Source organism: Centrocercus urophasianus, unplaced genomic scaffold (genome assembly GCF_019232065.1).
Source record: "Centrocercus urophasianus isolate 14NV4802_14NV808 unplaced genomic scaffold, USGS_Curo_1.0 seq_32, whole genome shotgun sequence".
Lineage (NCBI taxonomy): Eukaryota > Metazoa > Chordata > Aves > Galliformes > Phasianidae > Centrocercus > Centrocercus urophasianus.
This window is the reverse complement of record NW_024884889.1, coordinates 1,616,254-1,631,622: the sequence shown is the minus strand read 5'-3', so window position 1 is coordinate 1,631,622 and position 15,369 is coordinate 1,616,254. Positions and strand designations below refer to the sequence as shown.

The 15,369-nt window shown below is 39.3% G+C and overlaps 1 long non-coding RNA gene across 1 annotated transcript in view; it reads right to left on the bottom strand.

Moving 5' to 3' along the window:
• Positions 1 to 14,173, bottom strand: part of LOC122166191 — a 32,351-nt gene extending 18,178 nt beyond the window's left edge. The window contains exons 1-2 of the long non-coding RNA XR_006170712.1: positions 14,037 to 14,173; positions 2,057 to 2,172 (exon numbers count right to left, since the gene is read on the bottom strand). This is a non-coding gene — a long non-coding RNA (uncharacterized LOC122166191). The remainder of the gene's footprint in view (positions 1 to 2,056; positions 2,173 to 14,036) is intronic.
• Positions 14,174 to 15,369: the final 1,196 nt, after the last annotated feature.

Sequence of the window (15,369 nt, the reverse complement as noted above, 5' to 3'; positions counted from 1 at the left end):
ACATATGGGAGACAACAAAGGATTCCGTTTCCTAACGTCCTTTAATTCTGATCCCGGTTTTGCGATTTTAGCTCATCCTCACTGAAGGATGCTGAAGTAAAGACTTCACAGGAATGGATTGGGACCTTTTAAAAATAGCTAAGATTTGCCCATATTACCAAAAACTACTATATTTGCTGCCACTCTGTCCTGGCTTTAATTGCTGATGTCTCAAAGATCAAACCAAGATTCATCACTGCAAAATGTCTGAGGCAAAAGAACAAAAACTTCAAGAGAAAAACAGGTCTTTATAAGACGATTTTAAAACAAAAATAAGACAATTAGAAATGACTACGCTTATTTAAAGATATTACTGCTTCATAAATGCTAACAAATCAATATGAATACAATGGCATGTGTGAATCAGGAAATGTTGCTGCTGTATCTCCAACATCACCCAATCGATATGGAGAAGAGGCTGCCCTGCATTATGTACTAGTTCTTTCTTCTCTGAAATGTCAAACATTTTACCCAGAAGCAGAAGGACTATACTACAGAGACAGAGAAGACAGATTTACAGTCATATCCCAACTGATTCATTTCCAGAAAAATTAAGCTACATCCTAAGACTCTCCAAATCTCTAATGCTCTTTATGCTTCATTGGCTTTATGCACAGCCCTAAAACTGCTATATGTTAAGACACAAAATCAAAAGCGATCTGGGCTAAGTGTTCTCAAGCAGTGACACTCCTGCTGCACTCCTTTTTCTAAGAGTGCAGCATTGGAGGAGAAAACATAAAGAGCTGGTTCGCAGAGCCAGCCAAGGAGCTAAGCAACATTAATCCAGCATCCATCAAGGAAAGGGAATAGCTTTTCATAAAGCTGCTTCTCTTTCTAACCAAGTGATATCTCTGTATCAGAGACATGCTAGAGAGCTGAAAAGATACAAAGGTGCCGAGACAATGAGTTTTGCTAGACTGTGTGAGCTCCAAGTACCTCAGGCTTAGAAACGCAAAGCAACGGAGAAGCCAGGATACAGGCAGGTAAAGAACACAGGTTTTGTACAACTTAAAGCTTAGTGAGAAGCACGTGGAGAGACTAAGGCAACAGAATACTCAAATAACTCAAAACACAGCCATCTGCAGATTTTGAACTGGCAAATTCTATTCATCCCTTACTTAAAGAACCGATGAAATCACGCTAGACCTAAAGCAGTTATATCTCAACAGTTTGCTGCCGTCAGATTTTATTCAGACCACCTGAATTATAAAGCTGACAATCAAAATTTATTTGAGGACACACAGGGAAATGAGACTGTGTCAATCTGTAGGGCAAATCTAATGGGACAAGTTGTCATTGTCTCATAGTTGATGCTCTTAAAAATCAAGAAAAGAGATGGAGAAACAGTGAGCAAATGAATGAATATACCTACCTTTGAAGCACCTAACCCCAAACAGCATGACAGGATACAGGAAAAGCCTGCATTTCTTCATGAACACATCTGTGCAAGCCAATCTGAGCAGCTGTTCTGTGACAAGCAACAGGAAGTAGAGCAGATGGATGGAAGAAGGGTTTGGTTTATACCACAGCAACTCTTACGGCTCTTCAAGCAGGAGGACAGCAGGCCAGGAATGAGATTCAGACGCCTTTCTTATCTATAAGGATCCCTAAGGATTCAATCTCTATCTGGACTGAAGTAAAACAACCCCCAGCACCAGTGTCTCTAGAAGTTCCTGTACTCTAAACGCCTGTATTGCCAACAGTAACGTGCATGCCATAAGCCTTCTCCTTGAAAATTCATTTCCTCTCGCCTGTCCACAAGAAATCAAACTGAAACAAAACCTTTTCAAGAAAATGAACATGAGGAGGGGTAACTGAAGTGATGAAAACATTGAGATCAAAGGAAACAAATGTTTATTATAGTAGTATTTTTTATCTCACCTTTGACAAAGGAGAAAAGATAGAGCTCATTTTGTTCATACCCATGTCACAGACAAAAAACAGAGGAAGAAAGGATATGACAGAATGACAGAGGTTCGTAGCAACTAAAAACAAACTGCTGTTTGTTTTTACTCACCCTGTACATGCCAAAGAGTTGAAACCTGTCCACTTTTACCTTGCGATTGAGACTATGCCCCAGGATGGCAGTCTCTTGACCTAGAAAGGGTCCATCTCAGGTGACACGTGGGGTCTCTGCAAGAGAAAGAGCCATTCTATCAGAGACAAACAGGCTCCCATGCCATTCAGTCCACCCATCCCCCCCAACTCACCCACTTCTGCACAATTTTTCAAAGCTGGTGTAAGAGCTTGGAAGGATCAGAAGAGACTGCAGTCATCCCCAGTGCTCCTTTACACAGCCACCAACACTGAATCAGCAAACATTCCTACAGATCTCACCTCAGACTCAAGGGAGATCTTTGTTGTTTGAAAGGGAAATGAAGCAACTCCACATAAGCGATTGATCAAAGAGGGACTCCAAGCTATTGTTCCCATGACACCTCTTGCTAAGTTGACCTCCAGATGAAACCTGAGCCTACAAGTTGCTTATCAGAATACCTAGCACACTACTGAATGTCAAGTTATTGAGAGCCTAAATGTATTTGCTTAATATCTGAAAGATTATCTTTCTTTATAACACACAAACAACTGGCGGATCAGAGTAATTGTTTCACAACCACAGAGCTTTTTGTTCCTATAATCCACTAACTGGGAAGAGAAGCCAACCAGCATAATGAACAGAGCAGATTAAATTGTTAGCTGTCACACACGAGATAAAAGAGAGAAGTAATTTCTGTGTCTCTGTTGCATGGGCAGGATTCAGTTCCAGAACACATGCAGTCTTGCCAGTTCCTAGCATTATCAATCCATTAGCGAGCCTTCATCTCTCCCATAACAATCCCTTTCCTCAAATGTCTTTTTAAAAACCTCTCTCTGAAGATTTATCCCTTTGTCTCACGGTGTGCTGTCCTTTGTCCAGACACTGAGGAAGAATAAAGCTCCTGTTTTCCTGCCTTTCCCTGCAGAATAGCTGAGCCAAGAGATCAAAAACACATCCTCCTCTTTTTCTAATAACAATCTCCCTTTTAGGATTGAGAGTTTTCAGAAAACCAGAGGTCTCCAAGAAAACGTTGGTTCTCAAAAACACCACATACACTTCTCTGACACGGTGAAGAGAAACCAGTCGCGATGATAAGAGCATCATCATGAGTGAAATACGCCAGAAGCATTAGATCACGTTAGAGTTTTGGAATGTTTTTAGATGAATCCATGATACAATTAAAGCTGAAGAAATTGATTTTCACATATAACAGAGAAAAAGCAGAGAACTGTAAACAACTGTATATGAAAGACTCTCAAATAAAGCAGTGAGAAACACCCACAACAAACACCAAGACGTCTCTAATACAAGTATAAACTATTCAGCTAGTTCTAGCCAAAAAGGGTCAATCTCTATGGCCTGAAATATCAATTTTCCACACATAAAAAACAATAATCAAAATTTTTCTTCTAGACTGGCTCAAGAGGATCCAGCACCGAGACCGTACTTTAGCAGAGTTTTCTTATTTACTTTTTCACAGGAAAAAAAAATAAAAATAATTCTACGCCTCACCAATGAGCAGACAAGAATTTTGAGCGTCCTGAATTGAAATTTAAGGTACAGTGCATGTCTGTTCATAACCACTCACTAGAAAATTTCAGTCAGCTGTAATTGCAACTCAATTTCCTGTTCTGCGGCCATAGTTTATATTTGCAGGGCCCCTCTAACTTCAAAAAAATACCTTAATGAACCTGCACCTGCAGACAAGAAAACTCAAAGCGATGCAGAAAATCTGGACCACAAAAGCTCATACAAAACAAGTAGTAAAATTAATTTCAGCCTAATATGTTTCTTATGCATTCAAGTGTCAATACCTGTGCAGACAAGCAGCACTTCACCAAGAATAAGGGCAAGCCAAACTGGCTGTGTTTGAAAATTTTTATTTCAAATTAAATTCTAAAGGAAATTTTTTTTTTTTTTTGTCTGTCAATTTAGATGATTCCACTTGCTCCACAACACATAGGAAAATTTGCAGTTATCGTACTGAAATGTGACATTCCTTTGGCAAAGGGGACATACTGACATGTATCTTGGGTCAGTGGCAGGCGGCATAAGTCAAAAGAAACTGAAAATGGATCAAAGGATTCAGAACCTAAAAATACCCTTTCTTTCCTTTGTCAACACAGTTTAAGGTGTCTGCCTATGATTCCGAGGCATCTGAAGTGGAGTAAGATGAAAGCCAGCACCAGTAGTTTCCTGTGAGCAATCATATGTACGTATTCCATAGACAGAACTTAAAGAAGAACCTAGTTTGGTCAAGAGGAGAATCAGCTCCAGGGCTGAAGGCAAAAAAGAAGATGACAGTAGAATCCCGTGTTTCTCTGACACAGTCATAAATGTACACATAGCAAACATAAAACAAAAGAAAAGATGAAAGCAGGGAGAGAGAACCATCTTGCTGAGAGCTCCTAGCCTTGCTGGCTACCATTTGACTCAAAAGATCACTTCTTTCACAACTGTCGTATTTATGATATGTTCAAGTTTTGAAGGAACAAGCTCCATTACTCATCAAGTTTGTTTCTCCCATTCTCCACCTTATTGGTCTCTCCACTAAAAATGCATTTTTTATTTTTATTGTTATTCAATGCAAAGTCATTTCAAACATGTCATTTAAGTGCCATATACATGTTTTTAAATGAAGAACAGGTGTCACATATCACTTCTAATGGGATATATTCTATAGTTTGTCTTCAGAATAATCTCATAGAACTGTAAAATCAATCACCAACCAAAAGGTATCCCAAACTTCCTCTCTAAAACTGCACTTCAAACTCAGAAGACTATGCAGTCTATAAATTATGATCAGCTGAACTGTGATGCAAACATTTGTCTTTGCAGAATGGAAATATTGAATTGCAATGAAAGTGTACAGTGTTTCTATTCTAACCAGGTGTATCTTTATTTTAATCAAAAACACCTAACTACGTAATATTCAATAACTGCATACTATTCTACATTATTAAGGATCCATGTTTCTGAGAGGATACAACAAACTTCAAGTTTGGTGTTTATTTTTAGACATCACTTCTACGTCTGCTTCCTAATAATTTGCCATGAATAAATGGAGAGAAGAGGCAAAGACAACCATTAATATATTAATAAACCATTAATTTAACAAAAGGTAAATATTACAAATGAATACAGAAAGGGAAGAACAGGCTTCTGTTTTACTTGGAAGTTTTTCAGGTTTTTCCTTAAAAAGGATGGTGAAACAAAGAATAATACCTCAACAAAGTCACTGTTCTAATAGATATTTATTATTAAAACCTACCCAAAATCTAACCAAAATTTAGCAAACTGAATGTCAGTGAGTGTTCAGCCGGAGAGTAATCAGACATAAAATTAAAATAAAAAATATGTATTAACAACAGAATGCACTGTGCTGATTCGCCTAGAGTAAAAAATGAACTAGTCATTAGTTCCAGCCCAGTCTTTGTTGTGATCTCATTATAAATTCCTGAATGAAAAACACTTATCCTCTTTTCCTGCAGAATGTGCTATTCTCTGTCTTAGGACATCCATCTCCTGTTGCTCTTGCTGTTGTTGCTTATTGAAATGCCTTTCGGAATGTGATAAATGCGTTACTACACACAGGTCTGGCAGCAGTTAGACATACACAGCAGGTATTTCCTGTAGCTTTCTTTCTTCATTATGGAAGATCTGCAACTAGATTTCTTCCCCAAATATGAATGAGATTACCTAGAAGCCAAGAAGTTTTTAGGTTTTTTTAGGCAGCCCTAAGTCGTTATGTAAAACAAAACCTTTATTTTCAAAAACTACTCTTGGGGCCATCCAGCTTCCCATTTCAGTCTCATGAAATTCCCCCCCACAGTGGCCGCAAGTTCTGTCAGAGGAGGTTTAGGCTAGACATAAGGAAGAACTGTTTCTCTCAGAGAGTGGTCAGGCACTGGAATGGCTGCCCAGAGAGGTGGTGCAGTCGCCGTCCCTGGCAGTGTTCAAGAGGCGTCTGGAGGACGTGCTGCGTGATACGGTTTAGTGCGAGTGGTGGCAATGGTGATGAGGAGATGGTTGGACTGCATGGTCTTGTTGGTCGTTTCCAACCTTGCGATTCTATGATTCCGTGATCTCATGCACCAGTCAGTACCTCCTCACTGCACCACATCCTCTCGTTTCAGGGTGACATATAAACCTAATCTTAACAAATTAAATACTCAGGCTACTTCCTCACCAGGACTTGACTCTATTTTCAGTCATTCAAAAAACAATTTTCCTAATGAAGACCCAATCCTCTGGGAAACGAGGCCCAAATTTGCTCATCATGGTTGTCATTCACTAAGATACTCAGCATACACCATCACCCAAGACAGGTCCAGGTCATGCAGTAGAAACACAGAGAGCAGCCTATGAGTGCCAATTAGTGTTCAGATTCGAGCTGACTCAGCTGCAGTAGTAAGACAGTTTAAGTTTCTTGTGTACCAGCAATTTTCTGCTTTCTTGTGCCTATCCTCCAGCTATTACCATGCTTCACCATTAAGATCTCTTTTTTTCTCCCACTTAATTCCAAATTTAGCTATCGCTTCCTTAGGCTCCTGACTTTTCTTACTTGTTCATCTACTTTTTGTATTACAGGCTAATGATCTGTCACCTATTATTAAATTATTTGCTCTCCTAATTACCTGTTTTGAAATAATGGATTGTGGAATGAGGTGGCTACCTTAGCACTTTCCCTGTACGTTTCAAAAGCAGAAAGGATTGAAACATTAGAAATGAAAGACTGAAACCCCAAGAGAAGTCTAGCTCTATTTATTACTCACAAAAATACATCACCCACAAAATTTAAAAATTATACAATATTTCTGTAGTATTTATTTTTTGTCCACTTCCACTATCAGTTCTTTTCACTAAGAAGCCTACAAGGTTTTCTCATTTTGAAATCACATGTTCAAAGCGTGCTGAACATTTAATATGACCATAACGTTGTACTGTAAAACCAAGAGGAAAAAAAAAGTGGTTGAATGCACTGCCTTTTTTTTTTCCCCCTCATAAAAATATTTCCTAAATGCTAATGGAAAAAAAAAAAAAAAAGAATTTTAAACAGCTGACCAGGTTTAGGATCAGTTGCAACACAGAAGTTACACAGACAATATACTCAAGAGCTCAAATTGTCCAAAACTTCAAGAGCGTCTGTTAATGTCACTCTTCCTTATAACAGGGAAATGATAGTAGTAGAGTTGCCAATGGAACATACTCGTACAGGAAACAAGATCCCCTACCTGTCTCCTTCAAATCCCGTAATTATTTTTTTTGGATCGATTTTTGTTCGTGTTTTCAACTCTTCCAGGACTCTACAATGAATCATTTAGACCAGGGGAGCAGCGTGGTTACCTCAAACTTCTGAATAGACTGAAGGTGTAAAAAGACATGGAAAAACACTGACTGAAACCTGCAGGCAACTCAGTAGAGACATTAGAAGGAGCCAAATAAAGATCCTCTCTTTTGGACACTCAGATTTACAAAATAAATTTACGCCAACACTCCACCAAGAGCTTCATTCTCATTTCATGAACACGAAATGCAGTTTGGCAAAAAAAGAGCATGTGGTTTTGGAGAAGACATTAATGAAACCTTGCATCATTGTGTGGCACTTGCAAAGCCTACGAGAAAATTACATAATACCAGTTATAGTAAAGTTGTGGCATTAAGGCCATTCACAGTTGTATTCCCTCGCTGTTTGCTCCACCTTTGAACTTACATATTTTGTTCAGCAAACCATCCCAACTGAGACAGAAGGATCAAGATGGTGTGATTCTGAGTTAAGCCTTGTGATGCCAATCTCGTGCAATTTCCTGAAGAAATTTGCAATAAATTTTCAGAGATTATTAGTGCATACTGAGCGATATGTCTACCAAAATTCATTTCTTGGTACACAATAAAGCTCATTTTAAAGGACATTATAGGACAGATTAATGCAGAACATCCCTTAGCTTTCAATTGTTTGTTTCTATTATTACTCACTAAAAAAACCCTCAGTAAACTTTCATGGCACCCTTAAAGTCCTCAGTAATCTGTGACATTAAACACAGGAAGCCTAGGAAGATTTCAGCTATGCCAAATATTCTGAAGATTAGCAGAAAAAATAAAATAGGAAATAACCAATGAGACCATAAGCCTACATTGATCTTTAACCTAAAACCCATGATGATTAAAAAAAAGTCCTAAAATAACTTTCAAACAAATCAGAGATAACTTTAAGAGAACTTCAATTTTCCTTGTGAATTGCAGTTAATTGCTAACAAAAATACCTGCATCTGTCAACAATTAGAGATAACTGAATTTAACTTCTTAAAAACCTAATCACAAGGTACTTCATCTCTCATCTGATGATATAATCAAGAGATGATGAAGAAACTCTTCTTTAAAACATTCACTTTGCCCTTGAATTCATCAGAGTGAAAGTCTCCACCACTGCAGCCTGCACAATATGGCTAAAGGCAGCACAAGAGCAGTGTCACAGTGGGACATGCAGACTACTTCGTTAGCATTACGTCAGGTCATAATTAGCCATCTGCAAATGAAGGAAAAGCCTTTTTTGTTCTTCCCCAAACATCTGATTTCCATGAGGATGGGGGTGGGGGGGTGCTTGGTTGGTTTTATGCAAGAACATCAATATCTGACTGTATTTGCTAATAAAACTGTCACTCTCTTTGCTGAAAGACTGTGGGAGTGCAAGGCATGCAAATATCCGTGTCCCTTTAAATATATTTCCTGCCATCTCCTCCAGCTCCATAATTTTGTTTCTTTTCATAGAGTTTGCCTGCATATGGAAGAGTTCTAGTCCATATTCTGAACAAGTTTTGGAGGTCATCTTTTCAGAGAAGATTTCCACTGAAGCAGGAAAAAGTTTAATATCATACTTCTTGAAAACAGAGGCAGGTGCTGCACAAAGCAGTTCCAAATCGTTTAAGAACTGAATTACTGCCCAGCCTCAATGACCAGAGTTAGAATTTCACTGTGATTTAAGCAGCTCTGATACGAATTCAGGTTTTTGTGTCATCTGCACAACAAGACGCCCATTCTGCTCATGCAAGTTATTTTCTTCTCAACCTGGGACGAAAGGAGAAAGATTCCCACTTGGCTGACTATCACAGGCTGCAGTTAACAGCGATACCTTCAGAAATTTAGAACAGCCCTGAGAGGTTCGGCTGCTTCCATGCCTCCCCGCTGCAAAGGGGAGCATCTGTATTGGCAGGGTCAGCATCATGCTAAGCAGGGCAGCCTTGCTCATGCAGAGTGACAGGTGACTGTCACTCTGAATGGAAAGCAGCGGGGCACCGTGTATTTTGCAGAAGGTTTTCAAGTCACTTCTTCCTTTTCCTGTGAGCCAAAGTCTGATATAATGCACGGAGAATAATAAAAGAGAAGCCCTTAGTCTCTAATTTGAGGTTTACAACACAGAAAATGTTAATGGGAGTTAAATCAACTATTGACATTTATGACAATAATTTGCTGTGCTGCCTCTGACCCGCAAGACAATATCAGGATAATAAAGGCTTAGGGACTTGCCTGAGCTGGGAGCAGTCACTGTCAGTTTGCCCACCTAACGGGCAACTCCTTGATTTACAGACAAAGAGAACTCAGTGAGGACAGTTTTACCTTTGAAGTAGGTTCACACACAGGCAATCACATCACCTTTCATATCCATTCTATCCACAACATATACAAAGTTAGGTCTTGAAACGTGTTTTTAGAGGAAGAAAGCTAAATTGCTATTGAACATTATAGCATACAAAACAAGCAGCCAGTGTGACATCCTTATAAGAAAAATGATTAAAAAAAAGTGAAAGATAACTTGCAGAAACAAGATTAGCTTCAAAAATATGAAGCAATTATCTTCAAAACTAATTTTAAGCCAAGTAATCTCTTCTCCTAGGTAAGAAGTGATAGGACAAGAGGAAATGGCCTGAAGTTGTGCCAGGAGAGGTTCAGGTTGGATATTAAGAAGAATTTCCTCTCAGAAGGATGTGGTGAGGCACTAGAACAGGCTGCCCAGGGAAGTAGTGGAGGTCACCATCCCCAGATATGTTTAAGGAAAGGATAGATGTAGTACTTGGGGACATGGTCTAGCGGGCAATGTCGGTGGAAAGTGGATGATTAGACTAGATGATCTTAGAGGTCTTTCCCAACCTTAAAGATTCTATGATTCTAATATAAAGGAGATCTGAGAAAACAAGAGACCATCTTTTTTCCTTAAGGATTTGTTCCGTAAAGAATGTCAAAACTTGGGGAATATTGCAGCTTTTTCTTCAGAATAATATTTAACATTAGAAACTAATAACACACGGTAGGCAGGCAGTTCTGTATTTTCACAACGTAGATTCATCCAATTCCACATCATGGGCACAATTGTAAATATCTTTTTTGACATTAACAAAGCAAAGAGCACATAACAGCTTAAACTTCACATTCTAGAATTTTCTAAGTAGAACGTTAGTATTAACATGGCAAAGCTTGTGTACTCCAGGAGAAAAAGCACATTAAATACTCATATCTTATCATGTGCTTTTGTGTCCATACAGGAAACCTCATTTCTTTGTCTGACTCTTCCCAAAACTTTATTCTTGCCTAAGGATTCTCTGCTGAAGCCTGGCCCAGTAGAGAGTAACCTGGCTTGAGCATTACAGGGAAGAATGCTTCCTACACGCCATGCCCAAGCGTTAGCTGATTGTCGGATGAGAACATATTCCAGAAGTACAAGGGACAACGAGATGGGGTTTAGCACTCCATCCTGTATTTATGCACTGGACAGTAGGCAGTATTTACTTAAATATACTTTTTGCTAATTATGTAATCATGTGGAAAAGGTGGAATGATGAAACCCATCACAGTCCTTAATTAGCCCAAATTCTACTGAATTAAAGAGAAGCTTTTCCTCTTTAAGAATTCAAGGCTCAGATAAATCTTCCTGCACCGAGCAGTTGATCATTATTTTTCCCTTGAAGGCTGATTAATTGCTTCTATACAGTAACTATTTTCCTGGCTTATGTAACTGAAGTCCTTTTCATTTGTGTCTCGTCATTTTTATTTTCTAACCAATCTACTGGCAACAGCATCATCCTGCCTCAGCAATTCCTATAGACTGAATAAATGTCGCATGAAAATACATAAATTTCTCTTCATCTGTTTTAAACTTGTTGCCTTTTCATTTCAATGTTCCTTTGTTCTTTCATGATGAGAAAGAATAAAAAGGACTGAGCTTCTCCATACCAGTTCATATTTTATATAACCCTAACATCTCCTTCCTTCACTAGGTCAAGCCAGCCCCTCTGCTTCTAATAATTTCCATTGCCCTTTCAATCTCTTCTATTTCTGCCACGTCCTTCCGCAAGTAATTCAACTAGAGCACATTCAAGGTTAGGAGAAAGATGTACCTCTGTTTAGATAACACCAATTAAATATTTCCTGTATAATTTTGTGTCACTGTCTAACATACCCCATCACTTCACTTGCTCTTACTGTTACCACAGACACTGTCTCCACCTCCATAGCACTGACCCTACGCACCTCGTAACCTCTGTAAGTCAACACATTTCAGTAAATTTAGTCTGGAGATCAAAGCCTGACAACAAAACACCCCAGCTCACGCTATCTTCTACAGCTCATGTTCTGCCACCCCTCACACAAAGAACCCATGGCTCTGACTGCAGACCCTGAGCATCCCTGCAAAACAGAGCAATTACAGCACCCTGGAGGCACTGCAAACCAAGACCCTGCCCTCACAAAAACTTATTCAGTGTTCGCAAGAATTACGTTATATCTCTGCCCAGAAGCCTGCTAAGGCGAGGGTCATATTTATTTCTGTTTCTCAGTTTTAATCACCTATTCCTGTGCACAGCACGTGGTAGCCATCTGTTTGCAACATTTCCTAAGGTACTGGTTATTTCTATTACGAAGGGTGCCCGTTTTCCTCACCATATAGGTTAGTCAGTTTTCTGTTTGTTTTTGTTTTCTTGTTTTTTTCCAAACACTAACAGGGCAAACATGCTACCTACAATTACAGCTACTCTGCCATAAATTATTGATGACTCTCAAGAGCCTGTTTGCTTCAGAGAGAGAGAGAGAGAGAGAGAGAGAGAGAGAGAGAGAGAAAGGATTGTTTACCTAATAAAAGATCACGCCAGTAGTTTTCAACACCGATTTTTTTTAAAAATCTAATAATCTTGCAGTACTGGAAAACACAGAAGTATTTATCGTTTTATTTGGTAAAGTCTACTTTCAGGTTAGGAGATATTTTCTCAAGGTGATGGATTTTATTTTTGATTCATATCTTATTTCCCCACAGTGGTGTAGAGTAACGTAGAAATATATATAGTATGCTGCATTTAACTCCTTTGCTGCCTTCTGCTAAACACATTGAGACACAGTATTTACGTTCAGGAGATCATTGCCCTGATAACTGACCCAGAGCTCAGGGCACAGCCCACCAGGATAGTGAGATTCATACCTGCAGTAAGACAAAAGCTACACTTGAGGATGGAAACTCTGTCTCGTCTCATCTGATCTACCTAGACTGGAAGCTCACCTCAACTGACCAGTTCTCAAGATCTAAAGCAGCTTTCTAAGCAACTCTGCAACACAACTGTTACACATATAGTTTGAAATTTAGAACTTATCTTAACTCTCTCTTTTAGAGATGATACGGGTACAGATTCTCTGGTATTTTTGCTCACCAATACTTCAAAAGCAGCTAATCCACTGTGTTTCAGACGCACTGTCATACACCTCTGAGATCCCACAGCTGGAGATCACATGTTCATCATCTGACAACAGATCATTTAGATAAGTAGGAAGGCATGGAGCAATCTGCCAAGAGATATCACACTCGGCTCTACTGTAATTCATTCTCAGAGAGTGAAATCCACATACTGTTTTTGAGAAGACCTTCCCTGGAAATAACAAGCTAACCATAATAGGAATAAAAAAGAAAAAAGAAAGCACAAAGTCCTTGACCGTGTTTCATTTCTTCTCATGGCCCTTTCTTTTGTAAAGCATTTGAAATGCTACAGTGAGAAGTTCTTTTGAAATATCATAGGCTGAATTATATCTGTAACGTGATGAAAAATTCAAGGCAGATGCCCAAGCAGAAGAAAATGCAATTAGACAGATACAGGTGCCCCAGCTGTCTGAGAAGAGAGGAGATACATAATGGGGTAAAAGGTAGCAAAGCAACATCTAAGTGGCTGTTCTGTAACTGGTTTACTGCGTCAGACACACACTTTTCTTCTCCCACACCCCATCACTTTGTTCAGGTTCCCTTGACAAGAAATCAAGGTGCTTGTACTAGGGATGAGCAATAGCACTCACTGACCAGCTCTGCAACCTGCTTGCCAGGAAGGACACAAAGGTTTCTGAGTGCACCAGGGAAGCATCATTCATTTATTTTTCCTCCCCTAGATTACTTCCAGTTTTGTCTCAGCCTAAGCTATTTGCAGGTCACAGCAAGGTGTGCATTTAGGTCTCTGCCTCTGAAGGCTGCAGATCTTCGTGAGCATTAACAGCTCTATCAGAAGCAGCTTTGTGAGCCAAAATCAGAGTAAAGAGGGACCTAAGTAGTATCTGACAGGTGTGTGTAGGGCTACTTTACAGACTTAAAGATCCCACATGGAAAAGCAGCATTATTTTTCTTCCAAAAAACTCGAGAATTAGCCTGGTAGAATTCGTACTGTTGGACTTGTTTGGTTTTGTTTTATTTTATTAGGTTGTTGGGGTTTTTTTTTTTGGTTTTTTTTTTTTTTTTTTACTCAGAAATATTTCAATACCTGTTTCTGGAAATATTCCCCCCCAAAAAAAAGAAAAAAAACACCCCCAACTTTAAAGAACAGGAGTAATTTTTCAAATCACAGAATAGTTTTTCTTTTGGAAAAAAGAAGCGCATTAAGCGGACAGGAAGAAAACACAAGTCCTCTTGTGGTTCTCTGCCTGCTGACTTGCAATTACTCACCAATCCACTCAAGTCATCTTTGATTCTCCAAAAGAGGAATTCTGAGATTTGTGCATGAAGAAAACAGATCTGGATACTACTGAGAACAGAAGGAGGTTATCAGTGCTGCTGCCTGTGGTAGCCGTTCATCTTCATTTGTAATTCTGGAAAAGAAAAATACATCTGTCTTTTGTGGAAATAAGCATACAGTTGCCACCTAGAAACAAACAGGTAACCAAGTGATGAAACAGAGGTTTCTGGGGGTGTGTTCACCCTGTATTGCTTTTAAGACTTCCAAGGAAGCGCCAAGTAAGTTAGTGCACAAAGTGACACACCAACAGCTACGCAGGGGGTTCCCTAAAATCATGAGGGCCAGAGAAATAGTGCTGACGAGCTGAAATAATTAGTTCTGCTTGAGCACTAGGCACACATGCCTGTAGTGCTTCAGGGGAACTCCGCTCACTGCAGCACTGTATGGTGTATTCACATTCCATAAAGCAAAGAGGCTGTGTTTGTGAGAGAAATTGCACCAGCATAATTTAGCACACAGCTTCAGTTCAACCACTCCCATTATGGGAGCTTCACCACTGCTTTCAGTGGGAGCCAGCTTAGGCCAACACTTGTACTTTTGATCAGTCCACCCTAAAGACAAATATTTCGGAGTAAACAATCTCAGCAGGAGCAAATAAAAAAATAAAAAGATAAAGAAGACTGCTTAAACTTGGACACCATGTAGGCAGTAATAACTGGGTGGGACATTTGAAGTCGTTTGAAGATGAGGTTTCATGTTGGCTGTCAGGAGTCAATCTTTTGTATACAGCAGACAGTGGGAAAACCCTCCAATTTGCTTTACTCAGCATCAGGAAGAGAAAGTTTATTGCCCGTCCCTGTGCTGCCTGCCATATAAGAGATGCTAGTCAGGATAACTGGGATACACAGATGAAAAGATAGCTAAAAACCATAAAGAGTCATTCCCAGAAACTAGAAGAGACAGAGTCAAACTTTCTCTGGTCCTTGAACGCCACAGGAACGTACCACCCCAGAGACATATGATGATATCATAGCTCTTAATACAACCTTGTACAGGAGGTAGCCTGATTTGCTGAACAACACAGTAGGGATGGAGAATTGAGGTTCTCTACCTCTAGATAGCCAGATCAGTCAATTTGCTTTATAGCTCAAACAGAATACAATTACACAGTAACACAGTATTCAGTGCTGTACCAACACCCATGCAGCAAAACAAATAAATCTATATTATTCATTTGGACTAACAGAAAGAATGAGTAACTTACAACCTCATTGTAAGGAAACACTGTCAAGCAATCAATTTCTCCCCACTTTGCAGTCAATA